This window comes from Calonectris borealis, chromosome 8 (assembly GCF_964195595.1).
Source record: "Calonectris borealis chromosome 8, bCalBor7.hap1.2, whole genome shotgun sequence".
In the NCBI taxonomy this organism is placed as follows: domain Eukaryota; kingdom Metazoa; phylum Chordata; class Aves; order Procellariiformes; family Procellariidae; genus Calonectris; species Calonectris borealis.
In genome coordinates, this window is record NC_134319.1 from 35,201,125 (window position 1) to 35,217,984 (window position 16,860).

The 16,860-nt window shown below is 44.2% G+C and overlaps 1 protein-coding gene across 2 annotated transcripts in view; it reads left to right on the plus strand.

The window, feature by feature from the left end:
- Positions 1-7,854: 7,854 nt before the first annotated feature.
- Positions 7,855-16,860, plus strand: part of PLA2G4A (phospholipase A2 group IVA) — an 88,107-nt gene continuing 79,101 nt past the window's right edge. Inside the window, exon 1 of one of the 2 annotated variants that reach the window (XM_075156982.1) lies at positions 7,855-7,963. The gene's annotated coding sequence lies outside the window, so the exon portion shown is untranslated. Of the gene's footprint in view, positions 7,964-14,727; positions 15,045-16,860 lie in introns of those variants that run through there. The other variant, XM_075156984.1, reaches the window with a different exon arrangement.

Here is a 16,860-nt window from a genome sequence, read left to right on the forward strand (position 1 = left end):
ACAATGTCAGAAACTTATTTCTAAAAATTCCATATTTTTTTTTGAATCATGCAGTTTTTCCATAAGTCTCTTTGCACAAAACAATTCCAAAAATAGAATAAGCAGTGAGTCCTGCAAATACTTATTCCCAAGAGCAGTAGCATTTTCTTTATTTGAACAACTTCCACGAATAAAGGTTTGTCAGAAGGAACATGACTGTAAAGGATGGGACACGATGAAGTCCCTGAATGCCCTATATTCATATTCTTGTTATTGCTGTGATGAACAGAGTACAGTCCCAATGTGTACTCCTCTGCTTTCCACTGATGTGGCCTTCCACTCTCCTGGATATTTTGCTTTGAATATTTTGAACCACTCTACTGTTTAGTAGCGGGTTTGACTTGACTTAACTTCTTTTGATTTCTCTGTTATGCAGTTTTTTCAGGTCACAAAGTCTTCATTATTTACTGATTTTTAGTTTGAGCTTCAAACTGAAATGTATTTCATATCGTTTTCTGTTTACACTGTCTGTTTCTACTCCTTTAGCTGTGTGCAAGGTGTAACAGCAGCACTCAAGGATGATAGCAAATTGTAGGAAATCTAAATAAATTTAATGTATCCATCCTCCATACGGCAGAAGTCAATGAGATTCCCATAGAGGAGCCATTCTTCATGGGTTGGGGTTAGAGGGAAAGTCCTAGTAAAAGAATTTTGGGACAGATCGCTAACACAAATATAAGTGTAGCTCATGTAGCAAAATTTTGAACTGCTAATTTTGATGTGTGCAACCTATCACTTGATTCAGTTTCACGGCAAGGCCAGTAGCCAGTGTACTGCTGATTTTTTTAACGATGGTTGTAGGGCAGAGCTGAGACTTCTAGACCAGTGAGTTCTTACTTCTTCCCAGGCCATATTAAATTATATCTATGAATATGTGAAAACAACATAATTTTTTCAAGGGGAAATCATGCTTCACAAATCCACTTTGAAGATGTCAACCGCCCTTTAGGTGATCCAATTTGATAAACTGGGATTTTTGAAAAAGAAGGTAAAATATCCACAGTCCTCTCATGGATTAATAACTGGTTAAAAGAGGCGAAAAAGGATAGGAAGAAGTGTTCAGTTTTTGTAACTGAGAGTGATAACTAGTGGAATCTCTTGCTGGAGCCTGTGCTATTTAATATATTCATTCAGGGAAAAAAAAGGTTTAAGAGTGAGGGAACTGGCTTTGCAGCTAACAGAATTATTCTGTGTAGCTAGAGCTGCGGTACATATACAGAGATGTAGATCCAAATTCAGTATTACTGTTCAGGGAGGAGAGCTGGTCATCACTGTGGCTAGCTCAGCAGTCAGCAAAGGGCAAGTAGGAAGTTAAAAATAGTTAGGAAGGAAACAGAAAGAAGTAAAGCCATTGTTACTGTATGAATTCAGTTAGCCCATGTTTTGAATGACGCATGTCATTCTACTCGGCCATCTTATGAAGAATATAGAAGACAGACAATGTAAATGAAAGACCAGTGACTTACGCACCTCAAGAAAAAAACTAAATAAACATGGATTCTTCAGCTTGGAAAAGGGGTGACAAGCGAAAGTCCGTAAGTGATCGGTGATTTGGAAAAGGTGAGCAGGAAATTACTCGCTGTTACTTACAGCACGAAAACTCAGCTTCAGCCAATAAATGACCAACCTGTAGACAAACAAACAAAAGAAAGTAAGTTTTCTATAGACTCAAATTGTGGAATTTCTAGACATAGGAAGGTACAGAGACTGAAGGTATTGCATCAAAAAGATCAGACAGCTATGATAAAAGTTATGTCCACAGACAGCTATTTAAAAACCATGGTCCTGGTGCAACCCCAAGGGGAGGAAGTCCCTAGGCTGCACATCGCTCTTGGGGAAAGGAGCACGTTACACCCTTTCTGGTTCCCACATTTTTTCCTTAAGTCCCACAACTGGTCTCAGTTGAAGACCAGATACTGGGCAAGAAGGAAGGTGAGAAATTACAGCAGATCTTCAGAATAATGAACTCCATACCATTCGTGTTAGAATGATTTTTTTTTTTGTCTAGTGCTTCTTTTTGTGACTGGTTTTTGTTTAGACTGAGGCAATTTTATTTACTTCTATAATGTAAATGTCACTTCAGGGTATAATTTAATAAAATATTTGGTCCTGTACTCATGTCCTTTAAAATGAATGCTTCTAAGTGGTCCTAGCATAAATAAGATCAGCTTAGTGTATAATTATTCTAATTTGTTGAAAAGTCACATGATTTTCCTGTCAAGCATGTGGCAAAGAAGCTGGTAACCATGTATGAGTTTTAAATAATGTAAAACTACCTTGAAACATCAACTGCGGTGAGATTACTTAAGCTGACCTGGTAGTTGGACAAACGGGCTATGCAGCGCGTTCACCGGCCCTTCGGGTTGCAGCAATTCGGGGGGAATCCAAGTGATGTGTCACTTTGTGGTAGACACCAGGTTCACCAGTTCAGGATCTAGTGTGAAGCAGAAGAGCTCTGCCTGCGGGAAGGGGATGGAGAAGATGGAACCAGGTCCTTCACAGTGGTACATGACAGGGAGACCTTAGATGATGAGTGTGAATTGAAACGAGGGGTACAGAATGGATCTAAAGAGAAACTTTTCCTCCACAATGACAGTCCAGCCATGGCACAGGCTGCCCAGAGAGGCTGTGCCATCTCTATCCTTGGAAGTTTTCAAGTTCCCACTGGATCAAGCCCTGGGCAAGCTGGTCTGACCCCAGAGCTGCCCCTGCTTTGAGCAGGAGGTTGGACCAGAAACCTCCTGAGGTCCCTTCCAGCCACGATCCTATCATTTTATGAGGTCAGACGTAATAGATATAATAGCAGACAATTACAGAGACTAACTTCTTCCTTAATATGAAGGTTTCACCAGACGTGCTGTACTTCAAGCTCTCAGAAGATATTTCAGGATTGCAGGATTGTGTCTGAAGCCTGCTGTTATTTTAGCCCTTCATGTTTGTTTCCATAACTGCCATGGGTGACTTGACCACAACCCCAGAAAACCACCATGTAGGTGGAAGGAGGGACAGAAAGAAGGAGTCTGCCAAGGAATCAGACACCTGAGCAGTATTCCCTTCGAGTGCAAATTTTCCGCATTTGCAGTGGAAAGTCCTCCAGAATGATTAGTTATTTTTTAAGTGATAGGGGAAATGTTTGCTTGTGGACGTGGGGGAGTAAGTGCAGAGGCAAACTGGCTTAGAGGAAATTTCACTTTTCTGCTGTACCGATATGTCTGATAAATTGTCTTAGAGGAGCAAACTGGAAATTAAGAGTGCATTTCTTCTGCCAAATGTCAATGATAGGAGGCACTGGGTAGCTGCTGCTAGCTGAGGACCCAGCTTTAGGCAGGGACTCAGCCACACCATTTCAGGCTATGCAATTGATAAGCAAATGGCTCTTTTTCACTAGAAGCAATCTTAAAAGCAAGATTTACAGTTTTCCCCCCTCTGTGGTGTTATATACAATGGATTAAGATATTTTCACCACAGAAAGAGAGATATTTTCTCTTGACAAGAGCAAATGTCTCAGGCTTCATGGAGCCTCAGGAATGTGGAGCAGGAGGTAATCCTCTATGGAGTAGCTGGGGTTTGTAAGGTTGATCAAAGAGTGATTCTTTTCTGATACATCCTGAAGTGTCTGTGCTTAAAGATGACTGGAAGAAAATACTGGGTTTGTGTTAAGCATCTGACAAAATATTCCTTTTTGTTTACTTAGTTGCTTGTTTGTCTTGATATGGCCAGTCTCGCTTTTCCGTGGTTTGCCTGAAGTTGTGTCTGAGCTTTGACGCTCTCGAGCAGCACACTAAAACGGCCTCTGTAATTTGTCATAGCTTCCCTTACAAGTCTGCTTCAGAAAAGACCTTTGTCTGCTTCGTACTTCACAATGCCGTTTTCCACACCCTCTAATTGCCTCACCGCAGTTCATGGCTTGTTTCCACTGTGGACCAGCCGCTCTCAGGGAGAAAAGCTAAGGAGGCAGCTCATGGTCTGGGGGCTCTGGCAGGTCGAAACATATATGGCACGTGTTGATCAGTGGAGGGCAGAAGTGACATCTCACTGCGGGGTGTTGCAGAATGAACAGCAGCAGCAGGTAGTTGTTAGTGGGTTGACATCGTCTGAAATAAAAAAAAACTTCACATAAAAGAGAATGGAAGGAGGTTTCTTAACTGGTATCGTTCAGAGATTAGTTGATGAGGCACCCCACAAAATCTCACATGGGTGAGGTGAGTAAGGAGCCGCAGTGTGTGGGGAGGAAAGAGAGATGGGGGAAGGCATCTGCTAAACTTGTTTTCTCACAGGAAAAAAAATCATGAAACCCCTACCGGTAATTTTCTTGAAGAAATAGGATTAAGACCAAAAATAACTTTCATAATATTATATGAAATAACAGGAACAGTCATAATGCAAAAGAAAGCTTTTCATTTCTTCTTGCGTCAAAAGAAGGGAAGAGGAATTTTTGCTCGCTAGTTAGTCAGCTCCTTATCAAGAATCTGCGTTGTTTCCTTGGGCAGGGAGAAATCGGAGTTTTGCTACTCAGAACTAAGCCAGGGAGTTTTGATGGAAATCCTGTAGTTCCCCGATTTGTTGGGTTTTGTGTTTATTTTTGCATTTGCTATCTGTAAAACCACAAAGAAAGAATATAACCAGAGCCATACCCTGGGAATCGTGTTTTGCATAAATTTAAAATGCCAAGAAAGAGAGTTGGAGATTAAGCCTCGGTTTGCAGATAACCCTTCCTTGGCACAGTTCAGGGCCAGCTGATCAAGCTTGCGAGCAACATGTTGACTCCACAGATGTTTGTATGTGGCTGGAGCAGGACTGTGCCAGGATGGAGACGCCTGGGAGAAAGTTGAGCAACAAGACCCCTAGGAACACAGCTCATACCTGGGCTGGCCTGGTGGGTGCATACGGTCACCTCTGAGGCATACGCAGCTTCTGGAAACCGCCTCTCCAGCGCTCAGCAGTATGTAGTACATGTCTTGGATGCATCAAAATAAGAAAATTTGGGGGATTTGGAGCACAGGAATGGTGGTCGTACCCTCAGCCTTGCCAATCAATCACCAGTCAAAGGGAAGAAAGTAACTAACTTGCTAAGAGCAATCATATTCATGCCTTTTGTCATTTCTACGTGTCTCAAGACCATTACTGAGGTCTTCTGACACATTTTAAAGAGTCCTTTCCTACCAAAAGACAAGTTGATGGTGATCTTCAGACAGTAGTCAAAAGGACCTGAATAATGACACCATTGTGGTTTTGCTGCAGTTTTCTGGTTAATGTTCCCTCAAATAGGCACCACGAGGAAGTGGGTGAAGAGGCTGTCCACATCAAATACGTGCTTTCTGAGCTGGCAGTTTGCTTTCTAAACATAAACTTGCCCTTCTTTGTGACAGCACTTACAGGACAGCACTTTCCTGCCATGCCTTTTTTCCTTACAAGATGAGACAGAAAACTAGGTTAAAAGTAATGGCCAGAGTTGCTCAGCTCTTGCAGTGCATCACAGCAGGAGACCAGTAAGATCATGGAGAAAATGAGGTTTCTGGCTTGCATTGCTTTGCACTGAGGAGTGGCTTGCTGTCCTCTAATTGTGGCTACCAGTTTACTACACATTAAGGAACCTTGTTAACAGAATGTGAATGCCACTTATTTACCTCTCACTTGTGGAAGTGTACCCTTTGGTTTTCTGTGCTTTGAAGAGGTCCTAGTTGAGTCATTTAAGCCATTTTTTTCCTTTATGTTTGCTTTTTTATGGCCACATTTTTCAAAGAAGTGAGTTCCTATTTAGACGCTAAGTACGTGCAAAGCCCAAGCAAATTCCAACTGGATATTTGGATAGAGCTTGACATCAACATTGAAGTGAAACTCAGTCTCGTCTTTTGGTGCGTCTAGAGAAGAACTGGCTTCTTTGAGATCTGTTATGTTGAAAGCGCTGTTATGGGCGAACAGCAGCTGAGGTTCAAGCCTGTCAGGTTCTCCCACTGACTCACTGTGAAGTCCACAAACCCAGGTCGGAAATATTTATTTGGGTGTTAATGATGCAGCAAATACAATACTTCAATTTATAAACATATTTCAGTACATTTCAAAATACATCAATTTTAAATCCTTTAAAGCAAAACAGAAAAAACGTGGAAAGGAACTTTAAGGTCATCTTAAATCTTCACAAAGGGCAAAAGTGATAGAATTAATAAAAGTGACTGTGTTGCCATGAAAAACAACCAAAACCAGAGCTGCTTCCCTTATTCCCCTCCTTCCTTCTTCCCCTTCCTCCACGAAAAACCATTGCGCACAGCCAAAATGCGCAACTTTTAACTTTGTATGTGCCAGATGAGAAGCCAGTGGCATAATTTGAATAAGGCATGGCGGGGGTCCGACTACAAGCTTTAATAACGCTGAAGTGTGGGGGGAAGCAGTAACCTGACAGTGAAAAGACTTAGTGACAAGGAATGACTTCCATGCGTGCATAAGCTCAGCTGCTTTGCATTTGTAAGCCTTAGGGTGGTAAAATACTAACTTGAAAGCCAGATTCTGCATGGCAGAGACTTTCTTCTAACTGAGCTGAAGGATTTCAGCGTGGGCCAAGACACAGAGACCTCGCAGGCAGCCAGCGAGCCCATGTGCGTGGCTCGGTGCAGAGCCAGGCAGGTACGCCAGGCTGGGCCCACGCAGCGTGGCCACGAGTATGGGGCACTGACCCCAAACGAATACCCCGTGTCCCTGGTTGTTAGCGTACACTGTTGGTGTAGAGCTTCGGGATCCAAACTGCCTGTTTACTGATTTACCGTGCCACCAGTTTAGGTATCTCTGCATGGAAGCGGGCATAATCTCGTTCTGTCGGTCTCCACTTTGATGCCTCTTTTTGTAATTCAGGCCCATGGAAAGGAGGGGAAGCATCACCTGAGTTTTAAAAGGAGATTGTGGTAAATGTTGGGTTTAATGGACAGAATTGCCATTCCTGTCCGTAGCTCTGAGGATTTGGGATGCTTTGTGAGTCCTGATAAACCCCTGGTGCGAGGCCCGAGGCGTGCTGGCGGGTGACGGACCGGAGGGCTGCTGCTCTTCCACCTGCAGCGGGACGCGGTGGCAGGCGGCGGCGGCTGCCTCAGGTCGGGAGGTTCACACGGGTGACAAGCAGGACTCGGCACCTCAGCCCCCCAGGCACCGCGGGGACGGAACCGCTGCCCTACCTCGCTGGGGACCGGCTGCTGGACAGGGCCTCGGCCACCGCCAGCGGCTTCTCCCCTACTCCCGCAGCAGCCATGCTGCAGGCACCCGGGGAGCAAATAGATGCGGTATTCGGTAACACACAGGTATTCCCACACGAATATCCACAGACTGCAGCGATGAGCTGTGGATTTTTATTTTTAAAGCTATTTTAATGCAAACTTCCATTTAGCCGCCTGTTAGATACCTGAAATTTTTTTCTTTTTTTTTTTTTTTTTTGTTGTCACAGTCAGTACCTGGTTGCTTTCCACGGCTTCAACTTAACGCTGCTCGTGAGAAGGCCCCCGCAGAGTCGGTGACCACCCGAGGAGGGCCAGCACCCCCCGCGCTGCCCGCCCGCCCGCCTCCTGCTGCTGCCGCCGCCGCCGCGCCTCTCCTCACGGGAGCGCGGGCCGCGTCCGCTGGGCGGGCAGGTCGCCCTTAAGGCTGCCCGCCGCTCCCCGAGGCTGCCTTCCCCTCCGCGGAGCCTGACCGCCGCCCCGCCATCGCCCTGCGTGCCCCCTGAGCGGCCGAAAGTAGGAAGCCGTGCTAAACCCCAGGGCTTTCCCGCCACAGCCGCCCCGGCCGGCCGGCCCGCGCGTCACGCCTCCTTAAGAGGCGGCGGCCAGCTGAGGGCTGGCGCCTCCCCCGCCGCGCGGGTGAAAAGCGCCGTATGCCCGCAATGGGGAGCGGGACCCTGCCCCAGCCGAGAGGGATGGCCGAGCCCGCGGGACCCCAGGCAACCGTAAGCGCGGTGCCTCCTTCTTACGCGCTCCCCAGCGGCTCCCCCGCGGGGCGGGAGGGGAGGGCTGACAGGGCGGGGGGTGCGCGGCAGGCAGGCAGGCAGGGCGCGGAGGGCCCGGGCTGAGGCGGTTGAAGCACCCGCAGGGGCGGGCCAGAGCGCGGCGGTGGGGAGAGGTGTCCCCGGGTGGGCGGCATGTCGAGCCCCCTTCTCTGAGGGGCGCCGAGAAGGGCGCCAGGCACCTGCCGCCGCGCTGCCCGCCCTGCCCGCGCCCCGCTCCGGGCAGCGCGGCCGTGGCTGCCGAGGAAGGCGCGCTGTCCGCTCGCCTCTCTGTCAGAAACACAATCGCTGTAGGGCGTGCGCCCTCCCCAAGCACACACCCGCGTAAAACGAAGCTTTCATGAGGTAAAAAAAGGCAGCGAGGGGTAAAAAAGCGCTTGCAGGTGTGCCAGAGCGGCGCGGCGGGTGCCGCGGGAGGGACGAGGGCATGCCTGCCGTGGTCCTGCAGCCGGTGGGAGGAGGGACTGCACAAGTTACATAAACTGCATTACTCATTATCAGTCCCTCGCTCCTGGGGTGCTGGGTTCGTGCTTGCCTTCGCCCGGTGTCCCTGGAACTGATTTTGGCAACAACTACTGCAAACTCTGCCATTGCATTTACTTATCCCCGCATAGTATGCGCGATGAAGCAATCCATTTTGAAATTTATAGGGAAGTAAAACAACACATCTGTTAAGGAAAAATTTCACAAAATGTCTGCGACAGCAGCTTTTCTTTTGGGTCTGATATGAAAAAAATGTGCGTAAGAGTTCTTGTTGGCGACTTATAGCAGGCATCTGTTAGCATTATGATCACAGACCATAATCCCTTGTTTTCATGGGGTTACGTGTTCCTTTTGGGGAACAAACTTGCACACTTTTACTGCAAGAGGTTAGTTTGTTGTCCTGGTTGACCTCTGGTCAGTCCTGCTGCACCATTTGGAGAAGCTGCTGCCTCGGTGGTATGACCAGTTCCCCCCCAGTAGCTCAGTGGTTTGCATTGGTACAAAGTCAGTCGCCTTCCCTCGAGCAGCCGCTGAAAGCGGGTTTGTGCGACTGTGGTGGGCTGTGAACTGGAGCTGCTGAGGCTCCAGCACCTGTGTGTTGGCTGTGTCACCCCTGCAGAGCTGCTCAGAGCTTGTCTGTCGGCACCTTCTGTCACACCTTTGGGAAAATCCCTTCGGCCACCTGCACTGCGGAGTGTGGAGCGTTCAGTTTGGAGGCTCCTTGCAGGTGAAGGCCTGCGGACTCTGAAACTGGGTAAAGATCTAATCCCGAGTGAGGAGCAATGGTGTGGGTAGGACTTCTAACTGCAGTGGATATTGCTGGCAGGAAGATGGTCTTCTGCACCTCAGTAGGCTCAGATAGTTACTGTATGAAACAGCTGATTCATAGGATCAGCTTCTTTGTGGCTACCAAGAGTTGTTCAATATAATAAGACTTTCAGAGAGAAAATGTGAACCTAAAACTAATGTGCTTATTTTATTTTCTTTCTGTTAGGGGGAAGGTTTCAAATATACAGTGTAGAGTTAAGTGCTCCTCTACCATTATTGTCTCTCAAAATCTCCACCTTGTCCCTTTATGACCACCTTTCTGCACTCTATTGTTCTGCTATGGCAGGGATGCATAACAAAAGAGAAATGGAAATACTTATTTATGCGTGAATCACATAATTTAATCTCCTCTGCATGGCCAGTTAATCCGCACTGGAAAAATACCAGTTTGACTCAGCACCAAGTGCTGTTTATGAGTTGTTTTTCTTAGAAGAATTAGACAAAAAGAAAAAAAAAATCCAATGCTGTTGCTTCACTAAGATTGCATACTTGATTTCATCTTAACTTGAATGTATTTTATTGAACATAGTTATCATAAGGTGCCCTTCTTGAATTTTCATGATACTTTTGTCAGCTGGCCTAAAATAGCCAGAATAGGAAATGTTTCAGCCAATCTGTTTTTGCCTTTGTGTACTTCAGTGCATAGCTTTTAATCATACATAGGGGAAAAGTAATGAGTATGGAGTAAGCCCTGACTATTTCCTGCAGAGGTATTCCTGCAGAGCCACTGAGCGGGCTTCACTGACATTTTGCGTAACCTCTACTTTCTTCCTTGGCATATTTTCCTGACAATACCAAGGGACTGAATCCAGTGCAATGTAGCAATGACTTTCCAGGTGCACATCACTTCAGGAGTAATAGAAAATGGCTCTGTTTGAGTCTATTTTAATTGACATGTGATATTCAGGCATGTGGCAACTTCTGTGACTTGTATATAGCTTGGAAGGGGACAGCATTGGCAGTAGAACTGAAGCTGTTTAGGTACTTGGGAACTGTGAATTCAAATTGGACTAAGTTAATTGACCAACTTGGGCTGGAAGGTATCAGGGATAGACTTGCGTAGCAGCCAGAGGAGGAGGTGTCTCCTGCTTGTACCCAGAAGTTCAAGCGTATGAAAACTGACCATGAGAAAATATGTAGTTTCCTATCGAAACTTTCTAGCACAACAGGTAGAAGCTCAGAGTACGGTATGGCCCATGGTTAGTGCGTGGAGTTGAGAGATGGGAGATGAAGTTCAAATTTATTCTTTACCTGATACAAAATACTGATGTGGATCAAAGTCTCCTTATCCTTCAGGGCGGTATCCTAAGAAGGGGAGTGACCTTGAGGGAGCAAAACCAAATTTTTGACTAATTGTTTACTTGACATTGGTGGGGAAGCCCACATTTCAGTGGTTGCTTTAAAGACAAGTACATGTCAAAAATATCTGTGACTTATAGTCTGGAGGTGGTTTAACCAGTGAAATCAAGTACTTTCCTACAGCTCTGGTTCAGCTGGTGTTTCAGCTCCCAGCTAAAGCCTGGGGGACCAGTCATGAGACGCATTTTTAAATTGAGTTTACAACTGGTCTGTTTTCGTTTCATTTGCCTCTTTCTAAAGCTCCATGTAATCTGTGGAAGGATTTATCTTCGACTTCACGGGCAGTGGCAGCAGAATTGGCTATCATCTTCCTGAGAGGTGATGAACTCTCTCGTGTGTGTTTGCCATGCCTCAGTCATGTAACTGCGTCTTTCTCACTAGTCTGAAAAACAAATCCCAGAACCTGTCTTAGTAATGGAAATGATCTCATCACTACCCTAGGTTATAATAACGTGATGTAGTAACAGAATACTTTCAAAAGAACTCTCTCTTTTTTTTAAAAAAAAAAACAAAACAGCACACCCTGGTATTCAGACTTTCCCCAGGGCTTTCATTTACTGTTTACCTCACAGAAATGATACGAATTTCCTGACTGTACCAATTTCCAGTAGCCTGTGTGTCAACGTCTGGAGCAGCATTACTCAGCCCGTGGTGCAGGGACGGGAGGTGGTCTCTAGGACATGTGAAAGTGGTCCACAAAACAGGAGCAAACAAAGCACCAAGAAGCTCCACAGAATTTTTTTTTTTTTTTTAAAAAACAGATTGTGGGGAAAGTAAAAGTAAATAATGAACATTTAAACTTCAGCCTAATTTTTTAAAATGGAAAATATTGTGGCAATACTGCAAGAGAGAATTGGTGGATTTCCCTTAGAAAGATCAATTAGTTCTTCTGCTTGAAAGTATTGTATAGAATGAGATTATTTCCGTAAAAAATAAGACCACAGTGTTGGTGAGGGGAAAAATATCAGATATACATTGATAGGTGATGGGGCCATCACTGTACAGATTTTACTCATTTTCTCTAACGTTCATGATGAAATCCATGGGCTGTTGCCAGTGGTAACTCTGAAGCCTGTGTTGGTCCTGTATCAGTTGGCAGGTGGGCAGGGGCACGGACACTGCAGTTTCTCTCCCAATACATTTTCCTTTCCCAGAAAGACGGTTGCTGAGATGACACTTTCCATCTCAGCTCACGTTTTTGCTGCGTGCTGGGGCTTTCAAGACTGTCAGCATGTGTAGTGACGGAAGCTTTTGGGATCTGGACTGCCAAATACAGGCATTGTAGAAGTCGATGTGTGAGTGAGTCCAGACTCTTCAAGTAATCCCTGGAGGAAAAACAGGCACTTCCAGGATAAAATTAACTTGATCCTGAAGCAGATATCCAACAGGCCACATAAATTATGGGCTAGGAGTGCCTCTTTCTCTCTGCTAGCTAAGCACAGATGAAGACTTTTATATGGTAGGTGTTTGAAGTTAGGTGAGGGGAATCCTACCTCTGGGGTCTGTGTCTCTGAGCACAGTAGTCTCCAGTGCAGGCTGCACAGCTCTGTTTGCAAGCACTCTTTTTAAGTTTTGAGATGCAATCTCCTTTCAAATGAGTGGTAGCGTTGGTAGTGGTGCATCCTAAGGCTGAGTGCAAAGAATATAGTGCTTGTTTTTGTCTGCTGATAACAAAATTACTTTGGCAGACACTTATAGGCTTAAGTACTAAAGTAAATGTTGCTCATTGTTAATTTTCACCACCGGTCCTGGTTTTAGCTGGGATAGAGTTAATTTTCTTACTAGTACCTGGTATAGTGCTGTGTTTTGGATTTAGCATGAGAATAACGCTCAGCCGGTAGAGCATGGGACTCTTCATCCCAGGGTCACGGGTTCGAGCCCCACCTTGGGCGCCAAAAAGGACTGTCGTCGTTTAACCCCAGCCGGCAACTAGTCACCACGGAGCCGCTCGCTCACCCTCCCGCCCTCCCTGGTGGGATGGGGCGGAGGATCGGAAGGGTAAAAGTGAGAAATATCATGGGTTGAGATAGGAACAGTTTAATACTTGAAATAAAATAAAATAAATAATAATAAATTGTAATGAAAAGTAAAACAATGAGAGAGAGAGGAAGAAAACCCCAGGAAAAAAAACAAGTGATGCAACTGCTCACCACCCGCCGACCGATGCCCAGCCAGTTCCTGAGCAGCAATTGCTGCCCCGCCGGCTAACTCCCCCCAGCTTATACTCTGAGCATGACGTCATATGGTATGGAATACCCCGTTGGCCAGTCTGGGTCAGCTGTCCTGGCTGTGCCTCCTCCCAGCTTCGTGTGCACCTGGCAGAGCATGGGAAGCTGAAAAGTCCTTGACAACTGTAGGCGCTGCTCAGCAACGACTAAACCATCAGGGTGTTATCAACATTGTTCTCATCCTAAATCCAAAACACACCACTACACCAGCTGCTAGGAAGAAAATTAACTTTATCCCAGCCGAAATGAGGACACCACCTTAGGATGCTGAAAGCATATTTTTCGAAATATAAAGTAGGCTGTTTGCAAACAAGAATCCTTGTCTCTCCATCATTCCAGCTTCCATCCCTAAATATGCGGATTTAGGAAGGAGACAGAAAATGTAGGGTCAAAAGCTTCCACAAACACAAGTTCAGAACTATACATGATTTGACTCAGTCACATTTATGTTTTTTGTGGTTATCTGGTAGTAAAGCCATTGAACTGACTCGTCTTTGATACTTATCTAATATTTTCCTTAAAATGATCTCGGTATAAATCAGTAAAACTTTTATTTCTTTTCCTACTGGTATTATCAGACAGTTATAACAGTGCTTATATCCTTAGCCAAGATCTGTAGGAATGTGCAGTTTCATAATAAATTATCCTTTTATATTTACAGTGATTGTAAAGTTATATGTTTATTTGCACACACACAGAGGTTATAATAAGATCTGTACAAATGTGTATTTATTGTAATAAGTGGCAGTCACAGCCCCCAGGGGACTGCATTTTAGAAGACGTGCATGATGGACAAGACTGATAAGCGGAATGTTGGGGTAGATGGAGGTGGTGGAGTAAGAAGCATGGTGAATGCATTTTACGGGCTGTCTCATCCCGTCTGGTCCATTGCATTGGCCAGACTATTTAATAGAAAGATCTGGCTTTTGGAAAGCCTTGTAGGTTAAGTGTGGGGTTTGGTTTGGTTTGGTTATTTTCCCCCCTCCCCATTACCATGTCTGTCTCCAGGATATAGACTGTAAATGGGGCTTCACTACTAGAACTGTATTTCTCATGCATTTAACTTACTGCGTTGTGAATTGGATGCTAAAAATAAGTGCCCCCAAGTAGAGGATTAATTTTGTCCTGTTCCAAAACCCATTAATGTCAGTAGGAAAACAAACAACACTCCTGGGCAATTGTTGTACCAAACGCGGCGAAGCTCTCGCTGTGGCCTGAACCATTACTTTGCATGCGCTGTCAGAAAAATTGTGCCTTTGTACTCGACATGCAAAAGTGTAACTCTATGCAAAATCAGTAGCTGCTGCCTAACGTTGCAGTCCTGTTAGAAAAAAAACATAACTACAAATCATTTTGGGGAGAAAGTGACTGTGTAGACCCTTGGAATGTAACTAATTAGACATTCTCTGGTTGTTACTCCTGTGTACCAGCTTTTAAAAATAACTATAATGGCGAATTGTAAAAGATAACGCGCTTTTGAGGCACCTCTATTCTTAAAAGTTTCATAAATATGGATGCCTGCTTAAATGAACATCTGGAATAACGATGATATCTTGACCTAGGCAATTTCTATAAAATATGAAACTAACCATTCTTATGTTGCTGTTTTATTTGAATCCTTTTTCCCCCTAATCCGAAGAGAATTGATCATGAGTTTCTAACCGTAGCACGAAGTGCAACACCCCTTTATCTTTTGTCAAAGGCATGAATCTGCTAAGTTTTCACAACCATGGTGTTTTTGGACTGTCGTCTTGCGTGGAAAAATACTTTTTCTTCACATAACCAAAACCCAGCAACTTTGAATCAAGGACAGCGCTAGTGAAAAACATCAAGACAAACAAGAATAGTAGTAGGTTGTACAACATCTAACAGGAAGATGTTAGGAAGCTTTTCTTATATCCAGTTTATTTTTATGGGTTTGTGTGTGTTCAGCGATGATACTTGCAGTGTCTTTTTTTTTTTTTTTTTTTAACCAAGCAGTTTAAGGTTCCTGTAGGAAGTTTGTGTGATGTCTGTGCTGACAGTAATGAAAACCAGTTTTTTTTCTCGTTGCAAAATCTGCCAACATCTTGCATTTCTTTGGCATTTTCCACTTTGACTAGCACATGCTCACATAAACCTTCCTGGTAAGTGACTGATTGCACTTAACTATGACATACTTCCAAGTATTATTTTGCTTTTTATACTTAAATTCCTTTTTCCAAGAATCCCAAATTTATTAATTTAATGAGCTCTTCAACTCTCCTGTGACCTAGGGAATAAGGTTTAATTTTTATACGGGTATTTTTGATATAGAGAAATTAAATAGCTTCTTCCTAGTCATTAAGTCAAATGTGAATCAAAATTATGTGTAAAAACCTGAAACCATGTCTCATAGTCTCACCTTAGATATTGTCCCCTCCCAAATCCAGTGTTGTGAAAAAATGGCCACTACAACTATGGTGAATTTTGTTAGATAGTGTTGTCCGAAAAAAATTAAGGTGTGAGTTTTTTGTTGGTTTTTTTTTAGCTTATCTTGTGTGTGCTTCTGAGGGTTATCTCTTGTAATTTAGGAACTGAAGTAATGCAAGCATGAAAAAGATGTTTGATATTGCTAAAGCGGAAGGAAAACAAGTTTTGTTGCTTGTAAGACTTTTTTTTCACCAGTGAATGCGAAGTAAGGAGGATCATATGAACTGAGCCTGGCTTCTCCCTCCAGTTCCTTCTCTTTAAAATTACTGTTTTACATAGGTCTGTCTATGATCAGCTGTAATGCTGTATAAATGTTTCTGAAATAAGCTCAGAAAAAACGATGGTGCTGAGTAGAGCAGAGCAGGACAGTGCTGGCTAACACACTGCTGTGAGCAGGAGGAGAGCGGTGTCCAGCCTGTTTTCTGCGTAGTTCGGGTGAAGAATTTGACTCTGAATTTTTTTGCATGCTAGGGAAGAATATGTGTTTGGTTGTGGGGCAGTCCTGCTTCTTGGTATCACTCGCTATGCATAAATGAAGGGCCAGAGAAAGAACAAGCATTGATGATGAGGGAGACCGAATTTCATACGCCTGCTCTGAAACAAATAGTGTGGAAAGGTGAGCATTAGTTTCCCCCAACTGAGAGTGACCTGGCAACGTACAGACTGGCTATTTTGAATTAACTTCAGTTTTGAGTATGAATGTGATTAAACTCTCCCAAAAAAAGTTTTATTAAAACTGATGTAGTTCTCTAGTGACAGCTTTTTGCTTTGGCAAATTGACATTTTCTGAACACTTTCTCTTGTTTAAAAGTGCTTGAACATCTCCACTGGGTATTCCTCTGTCCTGTGGTATGTGTCAGTCATTTCCCTTTTGGCACAGAGTGGGCACGTTAACCGGTGTTTTAATATGCTGAGAGAGAGTTTGAGTTGGCAAGGGAGGTAGTAAGCCCTCGGTGTCTTAAGAAATAGTAAAGTTAAAAGCTTAGACAGTTTGGTAAGACAGTAGTCATAGTTCATATAAGTTTTGCTGAACTTTCTCTGGCTGACCGATCCTCTATGCCTCAGGGAAGAGCATGAAAGTCCCCCTTATGTCCCTAATTTTGCAAAGCAAAGGGAATATGCAAATTTGGAGTTTCCTCCTGACTTTGATTGCTGTCCGTTTATTTCTTGAGTCATTGTCTGTGGCTCCTTAGTGAATTAGATTGTTTGTATCGCATTCCTGAAGGCCACATTTAAGGTCTGGGTAGTGATCAGTTACTGTTTTTTTGTTGGTTTTGTGGTTTTTGTTTGCTTTGTGTAACCATTAGTGTAGCTAACCTTTTGGTACTGGTAGAATCAGATTACATATCTTCTTGCTTATGACAAATAGAAAAATTTCCAATAATTGTACTAAATTAAAATGTTATTTTCAATTTCAACCCATCTCCAAAGCCTTAGTTGATAATGTTGTGCATTCATTAATAGTGGCTTAGATCCTTCCCCTCATCCTCT